Here is an 18,693-nt window from a genome sequence, read left to right on the forward strand (position 1 = left end):
CTGCAATGAGAAAGAGCCTGAGCTGAGTCCAGGAAGACTCAGTGGAGACCTAAGGCTACAATTGATAGTCACATCTCCCACAGGGGCAGAAAAGAACATGTATGGTAGGGTGACCCAGGACCAGTCTAAAATAAGCCTAAAGTGAATCAACACTGTTTTATGCTCTGGATCATTAGAGTAAAATCAAAGAGTAATATCTTAGGAGACATTCATCTTTAAGATATTCTTTCAAAATGGGACACCTGGATGGCTTAGTTAAGTGTCTGCTTCATCTTGAGTAGATCTCCCCATCCTGGAATAAAGCCCTGCGTCAAGCCCTGCATCAAGTCCTGAATCAGGCTCCTTGTTCAAAAGAGAGTCTGCTTCTCCCTCTCCCTCTGCCCCTTCTCTCCCACCACTCCTGCTCACTCGCACTCTCTCAAGTGAATAAATAAAATCTTTTAAAAAAAATGTTCTTTCAAACTGTCAGAATAAAAACATTAGACCAAAGTATTTTTATAATTAAATCATTCATTTTTTTTACTCATAGGTTATATGCATACAGATTGAAAATAAAAGACTATTATTTAATTTAAGCTATGTTACCATTATATAGATCCTATTTAAACATGGGTTAATTATACTAATAATGATCCATATGTTACTGGAGCAGGAGCTTTATAATTCCAAATGTAATAATCAGAAGAAATTTGTTTCCAGTATGTACTTAATTTTGGTTTTTCTGATGCAGAAAGTTGAACTAAATGCTGATCTGTGTTTAACAACCAGTGAATGAATGTATAATCTAAGATTCTAAAATGAAGTTTTAAATATGCTGTACCTCCAATCCAAATCTAGTCAAATGGATGCTTCTTATGACTCTTGGCTCCAAAACTTACAGTTCCAGAAAGACTAATTTCCATTGATCTGAGGAACTTGTATCCAATAATCTAGATCAATATAAGCTTTCCTCTTGAAATACTTCAAGCTGGCCAAAACTAACTTTGCATTACTAATTGAACCTCTATTATAAAAAGATACATGAGCTTCACAGATTTTAAAATTATTTTTGACACTTTCGTGATATTTTAAATTAACTGTTATTTTTACGTGTACTTCTTCCTCTTTCATTTGAAAAAAAAAAAAAAAGGCAAAAAACCCACAATTGGAGGGACAGGAACCGGAAAGTATAGTAACATGAAGGAAAGGAAAGGAAAACACTCTTCCTCTAAAGGAAGAGTGAATGGAAATTTGTAAGGTACACTAAGTGCAGAATCATCCATTGCATCAATGCTACTACAAGTCAGAATGCCAAGGTCAAGAGAAGTCACACAAGGATGAACTAGAATATTCTGAAGTGGAGATCCATTGGTGGGGAGACTCAAGCTGATTGTAACGTTTGGCATGATTCTTTCTAAATCGCACTTGAAAATGATAGCTCCAAAGACTTGCCTTGTATCTGCTATATCCTATTTATCATATTGTATGGATTTTACCTTTTCAGTGATAGAAATAGAAACTTGTGGTTTTCCTTTGTAGGTTCTAACTTTCCAGGCTGGCTGCTTTTATAGATGCATCACAGAAACAAGACTAGCACTACCCAGTGAGTTCTGTAGGTTGGCATCCAAGAAAATTCCAATGGACAATTTTGTAGAAGTAAATCAAGCAATTGGTTCAATTTTGTATTTAGCTCAGTGTCTTTTTTCTGTCCCAAGTAAAAAAATATATATATCAATGTTACCTCTAAAAGAAAAGAGCCTTGTGAAATTCCACTAACGTGAATTAATGGTGGATGAGGAGATACAGCTTATTCAACAGTGGAACATAAACATATATCATGTTATTCTTCAGAAAAGCAACAACTTTCCAGAGTTCTCCACCTCTTAGGAGACCATAAACAGATGTTTTATTGTGTGTGAACCAGTTATCATGACTCTGTATTAAGTTCTTATCATCATCCAATAATCTAACTTCAAAGAGTAGTGCTTTAAGAAAGGGACCATCTTTGGGAATAGGCATATAATTTACTCCATTGAAGACCTTAGCTCATTTTCCAAGAGTGGGATATCATCTGGAGAATATGATGGTGCCACAATGTGGAGATCCTGGTTCATGGCTATGAGCCACACTGTCCACTGAGCCAAGGTAAGCCACTAAAGCATTAGCTCATCCCTGAGGTCACCTCTACTTCATTCTGCCATTTTTATTAATTGGATTGTTTGTTTTTACAATGTTGAGTAAAAGTTCTTTACATACTTTGAATAGTAATCCCTTACCAGAGATAACATTTGCAAATATCACCTCTTGATCAGTGAGTTGCTCTTTTGTTTCATTGATGATTTCATTCACAGTGCAAAAGCTTTTTATTTTGATGTAATCCTAATAGTTCATTTTTGCTTTTATTTCCCTTGCCCCAGGAAGCATATCTAGAAAAATTTGATATGGCTGATATCAGAGAATTTTCTGTCTGTATTCTCTTCTAAAATTTTTATGATTCCAGGTCTCATATTTAGGTCTTTAATCCATTAGTTTATTTCTGTGTATGGTGTTAGAATGTGGTCTGTTTTCATTCTTTTGCATGTAGCTGCTCAATTTTCCAGCACCACTTATTAAAGAGACTGTGTTTTCCCCATTGTATATTCTTGCCTCCTTGGACATAGATTAATTTACCTTATAAATGTAGGCTTATTTCTGGACTCTCTATTCTGTTCTATTGATCTATGGTTTTTTTCATGCCGGTATCATACTGTTTTGATTAGTACAGCTCTGTAGTATATTTTGAGTGTGGAATTGTAATACCTTTAGCTTTGTTGTTCTCTCTCAAGATTGCTTTGGCTATTTGGGGTCATTCACGGGTTCCATATAAATTTAGTATCATTCTACTTTTTTGAAAAATGCTGTTGGTATTTTGATAGAGAGTACATTGAATCTGTAAATTGCTTTGGATAGTGTGGACATTTTAATAATACTAATTCTTTATCTGTGATCTAGTTTAATAATATATTCTGAATTAGCAGTTATAATTATATGTACACATAGAAAGGAAGAAATTTATTAAGTTATTAATATGAGGTAAAGAAATTAGTTAGGCATTATTATTATTATTGTTATTATTTTTATTTGGCTTGCTGTGTCAGACTTGGAAAAACAGAAACAACACTTCTACTTTCTCAAGCTGGAAAGACCTTCTGTCCAACTACAATATGTTAAAGTCTGCAGTGCTTAGGACTTTCAGGGTACACCTACCTTTTAGAGCAGCAGCTATGCTCTTGTAAAGGAGGTGCCCAGCCAATGGTGGACCATAACGGTAGTAAAAGAATCTAGCCATTTCTATGCAACAAAGGGATTTCTTTAACAGGCAGTATTTGCTCTGGAAACTTTCCATTGGGCTGGCTCAGGTGTTGTCATGATGGAATCACAGCCTGATTATTTGCCCTGCACAGTCCTACCTGCTTCCTTTTCTTTCAAAGTGTTATTTTTCAATATACCTTTTGTAATTCTAACTCCCTTTCAGTATCTACTCCAGGAGAATCCAAACTGCATCACTTCAATTAGAAGGAAAGCAGATTCAATATAGAAAGCTTTCAGGAATCAATATGGCACTGGTAGCAGATGATGAGGGAGTGGAGAGCAAAACAGCACTATCAGAGAGCTAACCCAAGAACAAGAAATATGCTCTTCTGGATTGTGCATGTAACCCTTTGAGTTCTGAACTGACCACTTATGTCTCAAGAACAACCCACACAAGTGCAATCAGGACACAACAATTAATAGATTCAGAGATGACATAAACTTAATCCATTCACAGGCATTTTTATATTGAAGTAAATTTACAGAAAATAAACAATCTGAAATTCTCAGAACTAGGGTACTGAAACCACCTTTATCTTTTGCTTGTAATCCTTTAATGCCCAAAGTAATAGACTGCTTTTTACTATTTTTTTAAGTATCTGGAAATAAGAATTTATATTCATTTTGATATGTAAAATTGTGAGTATTAAAATATGATGTTCATAACTTATCCAAATCTAGAAACCTTTCCTCACTAAGTAACATATAATATCAGGAGTACTCTTTTTCCAACCCATTTGCATCTTGTCATTTTGAGAAACTCTGAAACGCAGCACCTCCCATTCTAGGAAACTAAGAATCATTTTGTGGAATAAAAGATATATTGCTTATGTGAGAAGCAACTGTATAAAGACAGAAAAAAAGAGAAACACTTATCACTATGTGATTATTCTAGGAAGTATAAAATCAAAACACAGGAATATAGTTCATGTTTGAGTTTCAGGAAAGAGAAGTAATAGGAATACTAGGATTAAGAATATAAGGAAAGACTTAAAAACATACGGAGAAAAGTAGAAATAACTCGTGAACTTAAAATGTCCAGATGTAAAATGATGCTGTACACAGGGTTGCTACTGTAAAATTCCAGTTTTAATTTTGGAAAAAACATTTCTGGAAATGACAATTTCTGGAAAAGACAATTCTATAAAGATGGAAACAGATCAGTTGTAAGGGGCATGGTGTGAATGGAGAGTTTGGCTACCTGAGGGGATTTTTTGCGTGATGGAATTTTCCTGTATTCTGATTATGGAGATGTACACATGAGTCTTTGCTTATGTTAAAACTCAGAGTTGGAGACCAACCACCCCCTCACCAAAATTGCTTTATTTTTAGCTAAAAAGTATAAAAAAAGTTCTAAAGAATTGGTTATGAAAATAACATATTTATGGTATAAAACAGTCTATGCTTTTTTTGTAGAGTATATCTACTAGAAAATTAATGTTATATTTTTAATCTTATTATTTTATATGTGACAAGATAGGACTGGTATTCTATATTAGCTTTCCCAGCTCTAAATTCAGCCTATGTAGAAATTAATGTGTTTTGGAAGGGAGATATTGCACAGATGTCATTTTTCTCAAAAGCAAGCAAATTATGAATGTAAATAATGCACTGTTTTGGTTTTGAGCTTCCAGAATCACTTGGAATCTGAGATATTGAAATGTCAACAAATTTGAGATCATTTTCTGCCATAAATGGAAATGAATAGATTGATGGCCACTTGTCTTATTTGTAACTTGCATTAATTTTTCTATAAAAATATTTAAGAATAAAATTTGGCAGAGTTTCATTTTCTATGATTATAGTACAATTATGTTATTATGAAAAAGCACAATCCAAACATAAGCATTAGTTTTATGTCGCTTTCACACATCTTTTATATCACTTTTATTTTGCAGTAATCATTACATAGGAATATAAAAGTAAAAAGATAAGTCAGAGCAGGATTATATTAAAATAGAAATTCTGGGATGCCTGGGTGGTTCAGTCAGTTAAGCCTCTGCATTCAGCTCAGGTCATGATCCCAGGGTCCTGGGATTGAGTCCCACATTAGGCTCCTTGCTCAACAGGGAGGAGCATTAGGCTCCTGGCTCTGCCTCTGCCAGCCACTCTGCCTGCTTGTGCTTGCTCGCTCTCTCTCTCTGACAAATAAAGTCTTAAAATAAAAATTCTTGGAGGCTTCTGGGTAAAAAGTTAATTTGCGTGTAGATGTGTTCCCTATCTAAGATATTCATTAAGTGATTGTACACACACTAATGTCTATACAAACATGTACGTGAGATCAATAACAAACATCAACATTTTACAAATTATTACACTTGTACCAAGCAATGTACATACCAGACATTGCAAAGTTTGGTCAACACTAAGTTTGTATATCCCTTGACTTGACAATCTATTGGCAGCCAACATAGATGGTACTCTGAAGAACTGAGGCAGGACACAGCTGATAGTTATTCCTTACATTGCCAAATTCTTCCATAATCCCACTGATCAAAAATAAAATCTTAAAGAAATCATTAATATCACAGAATGGTCTCATGAATTATCAACTCTATATCCCTCACTGTTGCCATGAATTCTCCAGGCCATCAAAAAGCCAGGTATATTTTGTGAACAAGATAAAACACCTTATAACTATTACATGCAGAAGCTAAAATTATCATTTGTTTATAAATGTTATTAATTTAGATGGTGTAAATGGATAACATACTGCTTGTCTAAGGAAAATATTTAGTTCAGACATGCATAGAAAAATGATCTTGGACTTCCAGACTTCTACAAATAAACTACTCTTGTTTATAAGCCTATATATATATATATATATATATATATATATGTGTGTGTGTGTGTGTGTGTGTATGTATATATATGTGTGTGTGTATGTATATGTGTATGTATATACACACACACATATATATACATATATATATATACATACACACACACACATATATATATACATACACACACACACACACACATATATATATATATATATGGAACCCAGATTTACCAATGTTATTGAAACCCAAGTTTGGCTGTTGTCCCTCAAGAAATGAGGGACAGAGCGAGTCCTCAAGAAATGAATTTTGATTGGAAAAGAATTTGAGCTTTATTCAGGAGGCTGGTAACCTGGGGAGAAGGCAGACTCTTGTCCAAAAGCCAACTCCAAGCTTTCCATCTGACCCAAAGATTTTTAAAGGGTTAAATCAGTTAAGGGAGTGCAGTGGTCTGTGACATTTCTGGATTACATGGAGACTCGATGATGCCAACTACAGTTATCTCATGGTGCTCAGAGGTTATGCAAGAAAGTTTGGTTCCTTGGTACCCAGCAGTTGTGCAAGAGTATTCTTTCTTTATTTATTTTAAAGATTTTATTTATTTATTTACTTATTTACTTCTTTATTGAGAGAGAGAGAGAGAGGAGGGACAGAGGGAGAGAAAGAATCTCAAGCTGACTCCACACGGAGCATAGAGCCCCACACAGGGCAGTCTTATAACCCCTGAACCAGGATCTGACCCGAAACCAGGAGTTGGTCACTTAAACCGCCTGAGCCACCCAGGCACTCCAAGAGTATTCTGTTCTTTCTGGAAAGGAGGATAAGGTCTACAGATGTGCAAAGGGATATCAGTAAGCCATTTGTGTGACCTTAAAAATGAAAAACATTTTGCAGAAAAATTGCTGGACTCATTGGAAAGCTGAGGCTGCTTGAAAAGGACTTGTGGGCCTCTCTGGCCTCAGAAAGTTCTGATCCTTCATTCCCCAAAGATAGTGTCTGTAGATCTAAAAGAAAGTAAATTAGTTTTGTTAAAGATCAAAGGTTTTAGGTCAGCAAGCAATGAGTGTATCAACTTGGAGCAAGTTTAACCTTTAAGACCAGCTGGAATGCTCTTAAACCAAAACACTTGATATTACTCCTTTTCACGTGTGAAGAATTGACCAAAAAACTCCCCTTAAGTCATTCTTTGTTCACTTTTTGACCCTTACCCCAAAATCAGAGGAAAAAATAAAACAAAACTATCAAATGAATATATAAAGTTCACATTTCAATTTTTTTGTGTGTAAATATTGCGTAACATAAGGGTACCTATTTTAACAATGGAACATAGTTCTTGCCATAATGTTTTAAAATTTAGAAATATTTCTTCTGCTTATTTATTTTTCTTATTAAAGCAAAATTATTTTTAGGGAAGGATTATAGAATAGTTTGGGGGGCAGAAAAGCTGTGTTTGGATCTTACCTCTACTACGCTGCAAATATGTACTTAAAACAGGATTATTTATTGGAATGAAATCCAGTTTCCAAATGAAAATTCAGAAAAAACTTCATAAATATCTAAAAATGCTAGAAAATGACCATATCAGCTCTGTATTCTGTATCAGTTTGCAAGCTGTTTTATTTTTCTTCAGCAATCAAAACAGTATTTAGTTTGAAATGCATAACAAAATTTGAAAACCATAGCTTTGCATGTTTGTTCTGTCTCCGGTTATGAATGTAACACTTCTGAATGTTCCAGAATGACAGTCTTAAAATGAAAGGAAAAGAATATACTTGCACAGCACATTTAGCTCTAAAATCTGATTTCTGGAAGCTCTTGATGGTCTTTCCAATAGTATTAAGGTTATGTTTGCCTGATAAGGAAAACAGCCAGTCACTTCAGTCAACAACCTAGTTTTCAGATATCCCAGAGGGGGAAAAAATGTTGCATTCATAAATGCTTTCCTCTTCAGAATTTTTCCTTGCTGTGATAAATATGGATTCTGAATTTTGAGAAACCTATTTACTCTGAGAAGTAGAATTCATATATTTACTTGGTAAATTGCTATTTAAAATACTATTTCAATAGAGGATAATCTTTGGTATCCTTTTAAAACCAATTTGATATCTTAGCCCAAACTAGGTTTTCATCAATTAATGACTTGGAGAATATTTATATTTATCACATTGGCTCTATAATTTAGGTCATGAGAGAAAGTTCTCCCGGGATGCAGTAAAACTTGTGATTATGAGAGCATACTCTACAGTATGCTCTTGGTCAGTCTCCAAGACTGACTTTCACACTCTAAATATGTAAATTTTGAAAATTTACTGAAATTCTCTTAAGATTTTGTAAGGCTATCAGAGAAATAGCATCTCTTAGTACAGAGTAAAGTGATAATGTCACTTCTTCATGTCCCCCCAGGACTCCTTCCTCTCTTAGACAATTCCTACTTCAACCAAGAGAACTGGTGTGGGGGGTTGGGGCAGGGGAATGTTTTTTTTCTCTCTCACTGCTGAAACTGCCTGAACAGGGGTCTCACTGAGAATCTCTTGGAGACCTTTAACATTACAGTTTTTTCAGTGGTCCTTTTTTCAACCTCTAGTCAAACATCAGTATGTGTGTGCATGTGTGTGTGTGTGTGCGTGTGTGTGTGTGTGTGTGTGTGTATTTTTTTAAGACAGACCATGTTGTTTTCAACATATAAGGAGTCCTGGCTCCTTAACCTTAATACATTGGCTGGTGTCAGTCATGTCCAAATCCTTAGGACTGCCCTTTGTACTCATCCACTTTCCATCTAGACTTTTACACATCCACCAATTCTTTCTGTTTTCTCCCGGAGAAAGCTATTCTTTCCTGGAGGACTACAGCAGCTCTTCCTAAGCTCTGTCAGATGAATTGGAAGCCTTTCAGTAAACTAGCCAGTTTATAAATGAAATATATACTGTTCTTGGTTTATTATCCTTTCGTGCAAACCCCCATCTTGGATGAAGAATCCTTGTTTTTCGTGTTTGTACTTCATGAAGCTACATGCTGCATTGTGGATCTGTAGAGCTCTATTATTATGGTTTCTGAGAGACCAGGAGCATATGTTATTCTTTATTCTCCTCTAAATGCTGATTGCAGATTCTACCATCTCTAGTCTGCACTAATCCCAGATCCACTAACACAGAACCCAAGAAGCATTAATTTGCTATATATTTACTCTAGGCTCATTCCAGCCAATGATGCAGAAATATGTAAACAAATTTTATTGACAAATGTGCAAACAGAACGATATTCAATGATGAGGAAGCAAAGAAAAAATAGAATTATGTATATGAAAATGAATGCAGAAACAAAAATAAATTCATGAATAAAGCATCACATTAGTCACAAGGGAATACAAATTTTATAAATTCACAATATATTTAAAAAGATCACTCAATACAATTGAGAGAATAAGAAGACTTGAAAAATGAAACAACAGTTAAATGAAAAAGAGTATGGGTTAAAAGGCCTGAAAACAGCAGCAAGCCAGTGGAATATTCTGAGAATGTCCCACACTGATAAAAGATATAAAACCACAGCTAAAAGAAGAACACCTACCAGAACATTTTTAAAAAAATTACTTACTTTATATACAAATTATAGCTGAAATTTCAGCAAAACAAAGCCAAAACAATTTTATTAAAAGAAGTCAGGGAGGGGCACCTGGGTGGCTCAGTTGGTTACACCTCTACCTTCAGCTCAGTTTATGATCCCAGGGTCTGGAGATTGAGCCCTACATTGGGCTCCCTGCTCAGCGGGAGCCTGCAACTCCCTCTGCCCATGCCCCTCATGGTTTCTATTTCTCTCTCAAATAAATAAAAATATTTTAAAAATAAAAAGATAAAAGGAGCCAGAGAAAAAGGAAAATGTACTACAAGAAAAAAAATGACAAAAAGTTTTTTCAAAAACAGTATATGCAAGATATTTAAAAATGGAATAATAATTTAAAGAGCTGAGAGATTATACTGACAAACTAGATTGTTTTACTCTTAAGATTATTTTTAATAATAAGAGTAAAATATATTGCAAACAACCCAAACTTTTTAAAAATCAAGATAACGTTAAACAAAGAGATTCTGAAGAATGTATTTTAATAAGAATCAACATATTTGAAAAGTAAAATCTGAGAAATTATAAAGAAACACATTGGAAAAACAGTACATAAACTTAAATATACATTTACTGAATAACACAACATTTATGCAAATAATGATAAAGATCAGGAAGATGAGGAATATAAAGATGATACTTAAAATAATAGTGAAGAATAATAAAACTGAAATCTTGTATAACAAAAACATGCAAACTCTTTGAAGGTTATTAGGCTTTTTAAGTCTTTTTAATTCAGAGAAATGACAATAGTGATTTTGAATTAGTTAATTTTTAAAATATCAGCTATGTTAAATTTTAAGGATTAAAACATTAAAGATTAAATTGTTCCAAAATTTAAAAAGGACTGGATGTTCATCTCACAGTATACACAGAGTAAATTTAAATATGACAAGCAAAATTATAAACATTTTAAAGCACATTACATTAATTTGTAAAGTTGAGTAAAGACATGTTTTTATAGGAGATGTGAAAAATAACAACTGTAAAAGAAACAATTTTTTAATATGGAAATCTTAAAATTAAGATTCTAGAACAACATAAATGAAATAGGTCAGTCACAAATGGGAGTAACTGACATACCCATAGAGCTAGACTGCCATGTTTCTGAATGTTGAGGCCTATCCCTAAACTTAGGCTATTGTTACCAATTTACATGCCACAGGTTCTTTAAAATATTCTAGGTGGGGGTGCCTGGGTGGCTCAGTTGTTAAGTGTCTGCCTTGGGCTCAGGTCATGTTCCCAGGGTCCTGAGATGAAGCACAGGATTGGGCTCCCTGCGCTGCGAGAAGCCTACTTCTCCCTCTCCCACTCCCCCTGCTTGTGTTCTTCTTTCACTGTGTCTCTCTCTGTCAAATAAATAAATAAAATCTTTTAAAAATATATCCTAGGAGGAAGCTTTGCAGAACAAAATTACGATATTATGTACCTTCTGTCTCCTTCATTCTATTGTCTCTTGACTTAGTCCTCAGAATTAAGGCAAGATATTTTAATTATCAGTGTACATGTCCTGAAAATGTATAAAACTCTTAAGGAATATAATGGCAATAGCTTCTTTTGGAAAAAGAGCAGGAATAGCTGATGTTTGATCTGATCATACATGGAAAGTAACTGAGTTAGAGATATGTCTCAAGAGGTGATGAAAAGCAAGAGAGCATTTTAACACCCTCATTCTGTAGGTAAGCCTTAACCTGTACAAGAATTTATTTTTCCTCATCAGGTCAGGGTGGGACCTGGAAGGAGTAGCATTTTCTTTTTGTATGAATTTTTCCTAAAATCAATCAGAATAATGAGGTTCTTCTTAAAACACAATATCTGGAAATTATTTTGTAATCATAACGCTTTTCCTGCTTAACTCAATATCAAAAATATAACATTATCTATCTATGGCTTATTGTTTATTTTATTTTATTTTTTTTAATTTTTTATGTTTATTTTGATCTATATTAGAGTAACAAGCAAAGCTGAAAATTTGCTTCTCTTTTCACACAAAGAGTAGCATATATTTTTCTTTTCATTGCCATAAGGAGATATATGGACAATTCTAAAATATAACCAAAATTACTATTTGGCATCTCTCTACTGCCAGTTCATAATTTCAGTCTGTCTTTCCTGGAATATCCATAAAGTTCTGTGCAATATCTTTTTTCTGTCTGTCCCCTAGGCTCTGATATTTCAGTTCCCAAGCAAACAAACAGCACGAAAGAAAACAAAATTGCCAATGTCTTTTTTTTAATACCCCAATTTTATTTTCCTGATATTTAATTTTCTGCTTGAACTAACCCCACTCAACTTTCTCAAGCTTATCTTTCTCTAATCCCTTTAATGAAACACAAGACCTGTCCAAACTAAGGGTTGTTCTTTTTTTAATACATGCTTATACTTTCAGATCTTCATTATTTCTACAAACATGCTCCGTAGTCTTGACTCATCTCCTTTGTTCTACATTCCACTTGCCCTTTAGAGTCTATCTCAACTGGGAAAAAATATTTCTTGCTCTCTCAAGACCTATGCTAAAGCATAGTCTCCCTTTTCCAAATAAATAATGACTCTTACTTTTAACTCTTTATGACCTATATTTTTCAATCCTGTGTTATATTTGTCTGAATCTTATTAAATGCTTTAGATTTTAAAATCTTAGAAAAGATTGTTGTATCTGAATAACATTTATATTCACCATACTGCACATAATAGGTACCACATAAATACTTTTTCATAATTATCAAATTTCTAATAAGCGTAAGAATCAAATTTTTATCTTAAATTAAGATCCAAAACCTTTCTTATTCTTTTCAAAATTGAAGAAAGTAATTGAAAACCAAGTGAAAGAGATAACTGAAAATATATTCTTTGATTTATCTCCAATATGGAAAAGAATAAACATTCTCCAGATGACAAAAATAATAGTAATATATAATTTTAGAACATATTAAATAAATAAAATCACTGCTTATTAATTATAAAAGCAAACTGAGCATGATTTTATGTGAATGCAAGATTAACATTTTGTTTCCTCCTATCTAACCCTGTTTTCAATGTATTATAAAACGATGAAAGCAGCAATATTTAACTATGATCGAATATACTTTGTGTTGCACAGTGAATTTCAGTCCATAAAGAGCGGAATGGCAATTTATTTCTGTAGTGATGACTAAATACAAATGATTAAATCATAAAATGTGGTTTCACAAATTTGTGAAGTTTATTTCACAAATAATGCAGTTTACCTACCTTCTTGACTCCTTAGTGGAGATCATACCACATGGTTCTTTTAATATACTCGACACTTGTTGATAGTTCTTATATGTCTGTCAGCAGAAATCAGGAGAAAGATCATCATCTGTATAATGTTACTGATTTTGTAGATACAGGAATTCTCACTGAATTTTTTAGATTGTGAACATTGAAGTGTTTTCCATGTAACATTGTACTGGCTGTACCTACTTTTTATGTTGAAAAATAAAAATTTAAATAGAACTGAAGTGGGCACAACCAGAGAATATGACTCACTATGTGGTTCTGAGGGTAGATTACAGAAACTAGGTATATTACAGAAACTAGGTATATCTCCACTTTGGTTTTGTTCTGTTGAAGCTCTTCTGTGTAATCCTGTTGTGGAAACATCGTGGCAACACAACCAAAATATTTTAAAATAATTTATGTCAAAGCCTCCCATAGTACATAACTAGATGTGATTCTGTTTGCCTGCATTAGTCATACGTTGTCTGAAGATATGTTAGCGAAACATCTGCTTTCATTTCAGTCCCTTGATCAGCCGATTTTGTGGCTGAAAGAATGCAACATGAATAGCCACACTGAAAAATCTAACGGTCTTCACAGACAGTAGCTCTATCTATCACGACCGGTAACACATCTCCACTCTGCCACCAACATCTTCATTATGGGATACTATTCTTCTCTTCACCATTGTATTTAATGTGCTGAGTTCTTCTGAGTATGATGTAATCATCTTCTAAGTGCACATACACCATTCAATCATCGCTAAAAGCCTTAGAACATTACTTTCAGAAAGTATAAAGCCTAATTGACCATATTTTGTTGACACTCTAAGAATAAATAAAAATTTTCCCATTCCTCTGTATTAGCAACATTTTTAATTTGTGACATTTTATCTGAAAAATCATGCAGAATACATCCAGTTCGTGATTATCACATATGTATCATCCGTAAAACTAAGATTTTTTTTCAATCTCTTCAATTTCCCACTTCTTTATAATTTTAAAATATGCATAGATTTTTTCTTATGTTTATTATTTAAAAGGATAACACTTCTAAGATAACTATTATGCACTTCTATAATAATACTAATTAGTGTGAAATGAAAAAATAATATTACGTGTTCTGAACTCTATTAAATCATAGTTTCTGAGAGTGACTTACCCAGTAATTCAAAACATCAGTTTATTTTAACAAAATCTGATCTAGCTACTCATTCATCTTTACCCATACCAACCTATATACACAGAGTTTGGAGCAGGATGTGGGCTTCTATATCCTTAGCCAAATCCTCTCCAAAGCCATGCATTCATTCCCTTATTGAGAAAATATCTTGAAAACCTTGTCTAATAGCAATATTACAACCCCTACTTTTATATTGCTTGTGTTTTCTTGGAATAATTTTATCTACCCCATTAGTGGTGATGAGTCTATTTAGGTTAAATATCTTATAGAAAAAAAATTAAATATTGATTAACGAGCAAATTCAAAGCAGAAGACTTAAACTCCATTTGTAAATATTGATAGGATTGATATACTTAGTTCCGTATTTTCATGAGATCTTAAGTTACTTTCCTGTGTGTATTAAATATATCTTTCTATATATAGTGTCCTTTCTTGGCTCTTTGGTACTAATTCTGGTATTTATGAGGATTTTGATTTTGTTCAAATTATCATGTTGCAGTAATATAATTCATAATATCCTTAGGCTGCTATTTATTTGGGATTCTACAAATCTTTGCTTCTTACTCATTACTGAAAGTCATTAATGGGGTTATTTTATATTCTTATATTTACTTTCTACTTTTATAGAACTTTTAAAATTTAAATATTATCAGTTCATTTTGTTCCCAGTTTGATTCCAATAACTACAGTTAAATATGCTTATTGCTGAGCGTTGTTCTTCCCCACAGTTTTACCTCTAATTGATTCTTTAGAAAGGACACATTACTACATTCGTGAAAATTCAATTATTCTCATATTCTTGATAGTCGAATGACAGTTTGTCTGAATTCTAAATTTTTTTTTCCTTTGTGGTTGTTAAAATATTATTTCACTGTTGTCTTATGTTGTGTTTTGTAAAGAAACTGTTGTTGATCTGATTTTCTTCAGAAGTGACTTGATCATTTTGCCTGGAAGTTTTGCATCTTTTCTCCCTATGAATTACAGTACAATAGTTTTACATGTCCTAAAATTGTCAGTCAGGTACAATTTTCATAATTACATAATGAAATCTTCAATATATGGAGAAAAACTATAAATAATAGTTTTAAATATTATTTCTCTATTTTGTTTTTCTTTGAGAATTAGATTTGCACATTGGATTGTATTAGGGTTAGGTTTAGGGTTGTAGTTAAGGCCTTCTAACTATTTCACATTCTTATTATTTTAGCACATTATAATCTTTTTATTCTCTTCACTGTTTTGCTTCTTTTCATAGGAACACATTGTTTCCTGGCCTTCTTGTTGCTCCATCTTCCTTTTTTCTTGTTGCTTTGATTTGGTGGTTTTCTTCAGTGAATTTTCTGAATTTTCTTCTCACATTTTTATGTCTTTCTTTTTAAAATTCTATTGTGAGTTTTAAAAATTGCTGATTCATGGGGGCACCTGGGTGGCTCAGTGGGTTAAAGCCTCTGCCTTCGGCTCAGGTCATGATCCCAGGTCCCTGAGATCAAGCCCCTCATTGGGCTCTCTGCTTAGCAGGGGGTCTGCTTCCCTTCCTCTCTCTCTGCCTGCCTCTCTGCCTATCTGTGATTTCTGTCTGTCAAATAAATAAAGTCCTTTTAAAAATAAATAAATAAATAATAAAAATTGCTGATTCATTACATACAATTGTATTGTATATACAATACATTCATTGTACGTGTTGCTACAATTGTTAATTTAAAGATATTTCATTTATCCTGGCGGGATTTTTTAAAAATAGTTTTACCTACCAAATTAGTATTTTCATCATGTGAAAATCTTATCACTTTCTATATTGTCTTATTTAAAGTTTTCAGATATGACTTCTGAAAGTCATTTTTTTTTTTTTTTATGCTAAGTGTTTTGAGAGGCAGTAACCCTTGTGTCTATGGATAGTGTGCGGTATTTCATTAGCTTACTAAGTTTCCTACTATTAGTAAAATGAAGTGTATTTCTTTTTTGATAAAATATTCTATTTAAAACAACTATGGTTTTCAGAACTGTGATGCTCTTGTTACTGTAGGACTCTTATTTTTACTACTTTATTATTTTTTTTTCCTACACACACTCAACAAGGTAGCCTCCCCTTTCAACTTGTTTTCCTCTCTATCAGCACTGCCCCTCTGATGACAGGCACCATGGAGAACCTTCCCAGCAGCCAGTTCTCTGCTCTACTAAGTCTCCCTCCATTTCTTATTGTTTTCCTCTCTCAATGGGACTCTCTTCTGCATCATATTATCTGCTCCTACCACCAGTAGAACTCTACTGCACTGTTCTTTTTCATGCCAGATTCTGTGCTCTGCTACAGACTCTTGAGTCTGCACTTCTGGTTCCAGAACTTTGTCACATCACTTAGTTACAAAGAGAAGGTCACTGGATTCTGTATCCCACTTCTTTCCTACCTGTGGATTGTGAGTGGTTTTATTTACTCTTTTTGTTGAACTCTATAGTTTTCGAGGACATGTTATAGATATTTATTTAACTTATTTCACCACCATCCTAGGAAAATACGTATCCATCACTGTAGTTGTTCCAAGGAGGAGAAAGGATGTCCTAATAATTTTATAAATACTTAAAAATGATTTATGTAATTGAAAAGTAAAGTACACATTAAAAAACATAAAAGGTACATTGTTTCAACCCTCATATTATCATCTTTTAAATCTGTTGTTATACACAATTGTTTCCGCTTATATGTCAAGCATTTCTATTTCAGATGTAACGTGGTTTTACATTGCTTTCATATTGTAAACTAATTTGTTGTTCTAGACAATTTAATATATTGCCTATGAAGGGCAGCAGAATTTGCAGCAGTAAATTATGTCTCTTCGACAAAGGATTACTTGGGGCTGATTATTTTTAAGAAACAGCAACATAGGAAAAGCTCTGAAAACTGAGTAGAAGTTATCCTTTTGTAAGAGGCATTTACATTTATAAGGGAGATCTCTATTTTCCCCTCTCTGTACGAGGAGGAAAGGGATGACTAAATTTCTAGAAACTCTTATCAGTGAAGAAGTCACTGACCTAAAGCTGAGTAACTTAGCCCATGTTTACTGTGCTTTTCCTGAAAGCCTCCCATAAATGGTTCCCAACTCCCTGGTATCTTATTTCGTCTCTAGCTGTAGATCGTATTTAAGGTGGCCACTTGGGCCATTTCTGGGAGTTACTCAAGTTTTATGGGTGTCTCCTACATAGACAGAACTTATACATGTTTTTAAACTTATGTTTTTCTCCTGTAAATCTGTCTTTTGTCATGGGGGGGTCTCAGCCAAGAACCTAGAAAGGTAAAATAAAAGTGATTTTTCATTCCCTATACCTGCACCTCTGAATAGTGACTGATTTTTTTCATCTTCAAAAATTGTTTCTCTGCTGGAGTCCTTTCTCCTTCTTGACTTTGTTAAAAAAAAAAAAGTAAATTAAAAAAAGAAAAAAAGACAATAGAACCAAAATGAAATCACTTGTGTTAAGCCCCATGTCAGCAAACCAAGACCTAATATCTGACCTAATTGCAGTTTCAGTCTCTGACAGGAATCTAACTGTTAACAATTTAGCCTGGAATTACCTGGACAAAACTAGAGAGGTCATCTGGGAGAGACACTATAAAAGGAAGGTGACATTGTCTGAAAGGTTTGATATAGTTTCCTCATCCCACCTCCTTTCTGCCTATAAAAACCTTCTATTTTGTACACTCGTCAGAGGTCTTTTCTGATAGACTGGATGCTGTCGCACCGGAGAATTATTAAATAAAGCCAATATGATCTTTAAAAATATTCAGTTGAATTTTGTTTTTTAAACACCTTTATTAACTGTATGTGCAAATGATATTATCACCAATTTACTATAAAATGAAGTGGATTTTTTAAAATAGTAAGTATTTCACAGAGAGAATAATGTTTAATTGCCGCTTGAGGCACGGCCAAGTCAGCTGTAAGAGAATGGGAGCGTGGGATGACAGCTGGAAGGACCGCCCCCCAGAACAACTCCTCAGTCCCATAGTTATTAGAGACAAGGTAACAAAGGGGAAGACAAGGAGGTCATACATGAGTCGTGTGTCTAGTAGGTAAACAAGAAGGACTGAGTCATATGTTGGTCACAAGTTTTAGAGGTAAACGGGGTGAACAGGAAGAGAAGTAGGGTGTGTCTGGGCCAGCAGCATGGGATTTGTAGTTGTGCAAATGCACTCAAATGGATTACCTTAGCAGGAGGCTTTCTCTGAGGTAGGGAGACAAAAAGGGAAGCCAGGCTGCATTCCCAGCTGCTCAGCTTCAAGGGCGGGTGTCATCCGTTCAGCCAGAGGCCTGCTGCTAGTACCTGTTTTTCCTCAAGGTCATCTTTGAGCATGCTTGTGTGACCAGTACAAGTCCTCATTAGTTAAAGTTATAATTTAAGCAGTATATTATTCTGAGGGACGGTTACAGGCTGCTAGGACTCTTAGCTCAAAAGCTCACCAGTACAAAGTTTTTACTCAAGTACTTGTTTTAACTAAAGTCCAGATAAGCAAATTTTTAGCCACTAAGAAACTGGTTGTTTTGCATAACCC

The 18,693-nt window shown here is 33.9% G+C and overlaps 1 pseudogene; it reads right to left on the reverse strand.

Moving 5' to 3' along the window:
- Positions 1–617: 617 nt before the first annotated feature.
- Positions 618–18,693, reverse strand: part of LOC101675433 — a 108,259-nt pseudogene continuing 90,183 nt past the window's right edge.

This window comes from Mustela putorius, unplaced genomic scaffold (genome assembly GCF_011764305.1).
Source record: "Mustela putorius furo isolate JIRA1106 unplaced genomic scaffold, ASM1176430v1.1 tig00000407_pilon_pilon_pilon, whole genome shotgun sequence".
NCBI classification, from domain to species: domain Eukaryota; kingdom Metazoa; phylum Chordata; class Mammalia; order Carnivora; family Mustelidae; genus Mustela; species Mustela putorius.